A 7604-nucleotide genomic window follows, 5' to 3' on the forward strand; every position below is an offset into this window, starting at 1 on the left:
CAGTAAAACATGAATGATGAGAGAATATTTGCGGGCAATTCAAGAGGAAATGCATGCTATAGTAAATATTAACAGATTATCAAGAGCAACTGTTATACAACATGACCTCTTTTTTTCTGAATGCTGTCTAGACCTGCTGTTTGTGCCAACATTTTTCAGAAATAAATACAACAAATGAAGTCTCTCTCCAAGTGTGTGTGTGTGTGTGTGTGTGTGTGTGTGTGTGCGCGCCTTGTTCAGCAGCCTCATTTATCTTTCACTCAGCTGTTACTCACACAGCAAATAAACCTCCCCACTCCCCTTTCAGTCTTTCTTGGCTCATTTTCATTGCTCTTTTCTTGAATGTTTTATTCTCTTTTACTTCCTCCACGCACCCCTCTGCTCTGATTGAATCACCTTTTGTCCTTTTCACTGACTGAAAGGGGAGCTTCTCCAGGAAGATGTCTTTGCTCCTCGTGTGATGAGGCACTCCATCAGGGTACCACAGTATTTTCCGGTTTAATTAAAAATTTTGTAACAGATCCAGATAAACAGCCGGAAGGAGGAATTTTACTTCACTCTCTTTAACATGGCGATGTAGGGTGTAGATAGGTATGTGGTTCCTGAGAGCCCTTCTAATTGGGCAAAGAAATTGACATGACTCTGTATTGTGTCTTGTTTGCTCCAGTGATAAGTTATTGTAATGAAAAGTTCCAGCACTGGTACTGCCGTAGTGTTTTGATGAGTGCTGAGAAATGAAAACCACTAGCTTTCTATGGTGTAACAACCATTTTATAAAAAAATTTAGTTTTGGACATTTGTTTTTTAAATAATGGATAATCCATATAAACTTGAATTCACTTGAATAATGATTTGAGCTTATTTTGAGCAGATTTAGATAATTAGTTAGAAAAAGTTGTTTGCAATTTATCTTTGCTGTATATTTTAAATTGTGACAAAAAGTATTTTGTTAATTGTACACAGTGATATTTGTTTTCTTAAAGTGTGACCTGCTACAGCAGAAGATGGTGAGTGATGGTGCTCAGGAGGATACTCTGGTTGTGTCAGCAGCGATGGCCTGAAGAGGGATTTGTAGGCTGACTAACAGAAGGTGCTAGCAGCCCTCAATATGTCATTGTCTCTTGTTTGGCTAATTGCAGCATGGTGTCGGTGTCAGCCCTCCAGCAAGCCAACACACCAAAGACACACACACACACACACACACACACACACACACACACACACACACACACACACACACACACACACACACACACACACACACACACACACACACACACACACACATTTGTGCACATTTGCAGACTACATCCACATAAACACATGCATCACACTGATGATGATGATGATGATGATGATTACAACCATTTGGACTGAATCAAACATGATCAAATATTAATTTGTGTTGGCTAAGATTTGTATTCTTTTATAGAGGTTGCATGACTTTAGAGTCAGTAAACGCTGTATCATCGGCTGCATTGTGCGTACAAGCTTCAACACAACAATCGAACAATTATGTTTACGGTTTGGATTCAATTTAATGCAAAGGTTACTCAGAGATCTTGGTATATCCGCAGCATCTTAACTGAGACATTTTTTATTGAAATGGCTTTTCAGTATTTCAGTGCAAAAGTGTTTTTTTTTTGTTGAGTTTTGCTTTTTTCATTCTTATTAAATTCTGAGTCAATCAAGGTGACCAAACGCTCCAGTGTAGCAGCCTCTTCAGATCTGTTCATAATCACAGTTCATATAATTACAAACTGTCAGTGTGTTCCTGGGTGCCAGGCTATAAGGCATTATGGACAGAGGGACACCTTTTTTTCTAAATTGGGCACCTCATTCACATCCACTTCACCACACAACCACCCACCTTTAGCTCTATGGCTACATCTACACTACCATGTTTTACATTTCTGTCTGTCATCCACACCACTCCAGAGGTTTTGGTGAGTGCAAAGCGTTGCTAACATGACCTGTCACTAACAGTTCCACCTCAATGTCTGTCCAAGAAAGCAAATCCCTCGTCTTACTCTTCACCATTTCTGTTTCTCATCTGTAGTATTTTTTTGGAACATAACAACTGACTGCAGAGTAGACAGCTTCCCAGCATGCACTTGCCCAGCACATGAACGGTCATGTGATATACATTCTCAGACATGTTAATATGAGCAAAGATTATTTCTGAAACTCATCTAAAAATACTAAAGCTATTAACTTTTTCTGATGAAGTTCATACAAAGTGTTCATATGGAGGCAGCCAAACAACCAATATGGTCCATTTCAAGCAATCTCTTGGCATTAGTCAGTTGTATAGAGTACATAGTAAATTGTCATACATACCTAAATTAGGGTCAATCATAGACCTTGTATGACTTTTGCGTGAGCCCCACCTGGGCTTTGGGCCGGGGTCATCTGAAGCCTTTGACCCCCCTGGAGGTGGAGCTGGCTGTGGCAGGCAGTCGGATGTTAACGATGGGTCTTTTTTATTTTCTGTTATTACCTGTTGTCTGACCGCTGTACAGTATACAATCTACTTCTCCTGAAGTCAGACCTGTCTCTGGGCTCACGGGGGAAATTACATCTATTTATTTATTAGCCTATCTTGTTTTATTGTGTTAGTCTTTGAATTGGAACATTTATTTTTCCATAGTGGAGGTTAATGAGCTGCCTGGAACTGTGACTGTGTCCACAAAGGACCCAATTAAATTAAACATGAGGACTATAATTCTTCTCAGCCCTCGCCTGTGTGTTTTGTGATTCTGCCTCCTCCAGAATGGTGGGACGTACAGAGGGGAATCATCTGATTCATTTTCTGTTGCCATTTAAAAGTTCAGTGTGTAAGATTTAGGTGAAAGGGATCTATCGGCAGAAATTTTATATAAAATAATCCTAGTGATGATTTAATTTGCATGTAATCATCTTAATTGTATGAACTGTTGTTTTCTTTACCCTCAAATGAGCAACTTTATAATAAAAACTTTATATTTACATCAGGAGCAGGTCCTCTTTACAGAGGCCGCCATGTTTTTTACAGTAGCCAAAACTGGACAAACTAAAGACCTTTTGAGTTTTTATGACAACTGAAGGCTGCCACAGGTTCTCTTTTATGTTTGGAAGGGGAGGGGATGGTGAGGGGTATTCAACTGCAACATGCAACTTCACCACTAGATGTCAATAGATTCTAAACACTGAACCTTTAATTGTGGGTAAAGTATGTCAGAGCAGACTTTTGTTTGTATGTGGAGGGAAATTAGATTAATTCTTCTTCAATCGGAAACCGAAGACACATTTTATTATAACACAACTTAGGGACTGCACACAAGTTATTAGGGGGTTGGGGTGTGTATAATAACAGTCCTGTCTACCAAAAGTCATTTTGTTTATCACTTTCCTCTGCATCATGATAATAAGTTTTAAAACTGTGTTATTTAACATTTTATAATAATTCAGCTTCAGCCTTTTGTTATATTTACCATGAAGTTAGAGATTGTCAATTCTAATTTGTGCATTGGTGGCTGAAATTGCTTACCAATAAATATATAAAACTTTAAATAAGACATAGACACCTTAGAGTTTGCTATGCTTTGCCTTTTGTGATTGATGGCTGAACAAATTATATCAAACTAGTACAATATTTTGAGATATTCAGGGGGAGTATGTCGCAGATTTGTTTGCATTGATTATGCTTTCAAAGACATTATATTTTAAAAAAATGGAAACATTGGATCAAATCACCCCTGCCAATCCTTGTGCAGTCGCTTCACTCAGCAGTTCTGTTCTTTGTGGACTTCTGTTCATCTTCTGTTTAATATTCATTATTATCACTATTTCATTTTCACAATTGTATTATTTTCATTTCAGACATCCTCAGCGTTCTCATCTGTATTTCTATTGTTATTTTGCAGCATATGCACTTGTACATTAGTCAAAATCAGGCCGGGTTGGAAATGTATCACAGGGTGATATTTATCACAGTGAGACCATATGAGTAACCAGAACAATCACAACTTTGGTTCATAATGAATTCTAAAGGGGATTTAGTTTTGTGGTGGGAGGCCAGACTTTATCCTGCATGGCTTTTACTTACCAAGGGCATTCAAGCTTAACACCCACACACATATCAGTCCACTACAGTGGAGAAGGAGAAGCCGCTGGGTTTCATACCGCAGTGCTGAGAGACACACAGAAAGGGAGGGAGGCAGAGGGAGAAAGAGAGGTGTGGTTGCAGACAAGTATTTTTCTTTTTTTTTTTGTTAATACACCTTTTTTTCGCTGGCTGTGTGTGCCCAAAACACTGCCCTCTGCAACCCCTGTTTTCTCAGTGATTTCTGGAAACGTACATTTTCTCCCTGTTAGCCGCCACTCCGCCTGCAGTCGAAACAGTACATTAGAGGAGAGCGTGTCTTTAGGTTGCCATAGCAACAGGGTGAGTCATTCTGCTGCAGTCAGTTTAGTCACACTCGCACTGAGTATTTCCCTCTCTCCCATTTTTCCACTGTCCCTCTACCTATACAAACACACACACACATAGTTGTGTCTCTATGACTTTTGAGTGACACTTCATTGACTAGCATTTATATCCTGGAGACTTACTCAAACCTAAAAATGTCTTCACCTCAACATTTAATGATTCACATTACGGGGACTTCCTTTATGTCCCCATAAGGAAGACAAGTCCCCATAATGTGACTAACAGATGGAGGTCCCCACAATGTCACTAATAACTACACAACTCTCACACAGACACACACACAGTTCTATCTCCAAGTTATTCCCAATTCTTCTTAAACTCAACATAAAGAGGGTATGTGTGTGTGGGGTGTGTGTGTGTGTGTGTGTATGCCCATGTCTATCTATAGTTATGAGGGCCAATTTTGGTTCAATACCATCATTGTTAGGGCATTTTGGCTGGTCCTCACAATTTCAATGGCTCGTTTGAGGGTCAAGACTCAGTTTAAGGGTTAAGGTTAGAAGTAGGTTTAGGCATTTAGTTGTAATGGTTAAGGTTAGGGTAAGGGGATATGAAATGGATTATGTCAATGAGTGTCCTCATAACTATAGAGAGATGTGCATGTGTGTGTGTGTGTGTGTGTGTGTGTGTGTGTGTGTGTGTGTGTGTGTGTGTGTGTGTGTGTGTGTGTGTGTGTGTGTGTGTGTGTGTGTGTGTGTGTGTGTGTGTGAACAGAGCAGGCTGATAATAAGGGCAAGTGGAATGTCGCTGCTCTTGCTTTGATTACTTATTTATGGATCAGGCTAATCAGTAAACCCACAGCTGAGAGGCACACTGTGAAGGAGGTGGGTGATTTCAGAGGAGATGAGGGAGGAAAAAAGAGGAAGGGGGCACATCACAGTAATTTTCTTCCTAAGACACTTGTTATCGCTGATTAAATGAGCACAATTTGCAGAAACTTTTTCGCTGCGATTGCCATTGTAGGAAGTTGTTTTCTGTTTTCTGTATAAGAAATAAGACTTTACAGCTTTGTATTCCAACAATCACATGCCTCATTGTCTACTAATACATAACTGTCTTAAAATTTAAAAAATGTTGACACCTTCCATCAGGATTCATTCAGACTACTACTCTCTGTGTCCGGATCTTTGTCTACAAGAGTGTTTTGGCTCTGTATCAGACGTAATCCTTGTTTATACTAGATCGCCTGAAAACACATATCACATGGGCAGGCCGGTGTAAACAGAAAGCATTCGATTGTTAGTTGCAGAAATAGATGAGCTACAAACAGGAAGTGGTAATGCCGTAAACTAAGGACAGGGATTTCTTAGCTTGGTCCGACGATTAGGTAGTAGTTGTAGTTGATTATCCAGGTTGTGTTCTACACTGGTAGCCGAGGCTAATGACGTTTTTTTTTACTTCCAGAAGGGGGTCATGTGTTAGGACCCTGACGAATCAGAGGGCTACATCATGACTGAAGACCCAATTAGCAAACAGCTGTTTTTACCCATTCAGACTAAATCACTGCCCCAGAGTTTTCAAACTAAAATGGGGCCAGCAGCGTTTCCAAACTTCTCAGTATTTGCAGCTCAAAACGCTGGAGTAGTGTGGATGTCAGGCGTAATCGTAACAGAGTTGTGGAAATGAAAGGAAAACATAGCAGTGTGGATGTAGCCTCACTGTAGTTCACTGTAATTATCCATAACTGAATGGATATGCTGTTATACTGTCCAAAAGTGAAGCCAAATCATCTTGATTGCCCCCTGGAGGCTGACTGTAGTATAGATATTTAACCAGGTCATGGACCAAACTAAAACGTACACGTAAAATACATTTTTCCGTATGTATTAGCGGGACCCTGATACCACGGCTCCATTCCCACGGTCTGTGGCACAAACAATGTCATCGGTGCAAGATAGTGCCATTCATATCTGGAATATTTTGGCTTCATATCTGGATAGTGGGAGGTGATGACAAGTGGTATAAAAATAAGAAAAAAGTTAATTTCAAGTTGTTTAATTTATTCAGCAACTCTCTCCTTCACTTCGGCCTGCATGACCTGGACAAGCATTGATATTTTCATAAGGGGAATCATTTGAGTCATAACCCTTCAGTCACATCCCTGTGGTAAAGCTGTGTTGATTTTTCAAATTTCATGTGCTAAGATGTAGTGAGTCACTCTTTGATTTACATCAGCGTCACCTATGTCTCTCCCCAGGTTCTCTCGAGGATGATTGGGATGAGCGTGATCACTGGGGTTGGGCACTCAGGAGTCTGTGTGTCACAGGTTAACAAGGTGGAGAATATCTCCGTTCTGAGGATCATAGAAATCGGAGTTTGCACTGTCAGCTGTAAGCAAACTCACAACACACAGGACAGATGACAAAATAATTCGCAATTCATATGGAGGCATTCTGTTTTATACCATTACGTTCACATGTATCATCGTTTGCATTAAACACACAGATAAAAATCACACTTTGAGTATCTAAAAGCCTGGACAGGATCTTTCACCAAGCTTTAATGAAACATCACCATACCGTTAAAGGCGATTTACAGGCTGCTGGGTGAATAAATGGTAACTCTGGTGTATGGAATAATGCCGGCATGTACATGGGTGTGCGTTTTCTCTTCCTTTGACTCATCATGAAGTGTGGCTACTGTAACATAACCCCCCAAAAGCTTCAGTCTGCATCCAATAACAAAGCTAAGCTGTGGAGAGTTCTCCATCCCCAGAGAGGGGGGAGCGGGTGGTGGTGGTGTTGGCGGTGGAGGCGCGCACACAATGAAGCGCTAGATGACGCAGCTGAGAAAAGAAGGGGGCGGAGGAGTAATGGACAGAGCAAGGAGAGGAGGAAGAGGAGGAGGTGGAGAGAGGGGTGCGTAGGCAGACATGCGTGGGCAGGAGATGCTGCATAATAAGATTTCTAGGGTTTTCTCCTGCTCTCTTTTTTCCCTTCACTTTTTTTTTAGCTCTTTTTAATTTCTACATTATACCGCCCATTTCATTTCTGTCACCCCTATATGTGTCTGCCTCGCTCTGTTGCTTTTCTCATCTTATTGTTTGTCTCTCTGTCTTAATTTGCACTCTCTTCTCTATTTTCCCTCCCCTTCTCTATGACTCATTCAGCCGAACACTTTAAAGCACTTTCAG

The sequence above is a fragment of the Hippoglossus stenolepis genome, chromosome 14 (genome assembly GCF_022539355.2).
Source record: "Hippoglossus stenolepis isolate QCI-W04-F060 chromosome 14, HSTE1.2, whole genome shotgun sequence".
In the NCBI taxonomy this organism is placed as follows: domain Eukaryota; kingdom Metazoa; phylum Chordata; class Actinopteri; order Pleuronectiformes; family Pleuronectidae; genus Hippoglossus; species Hippoglossus stenolepis.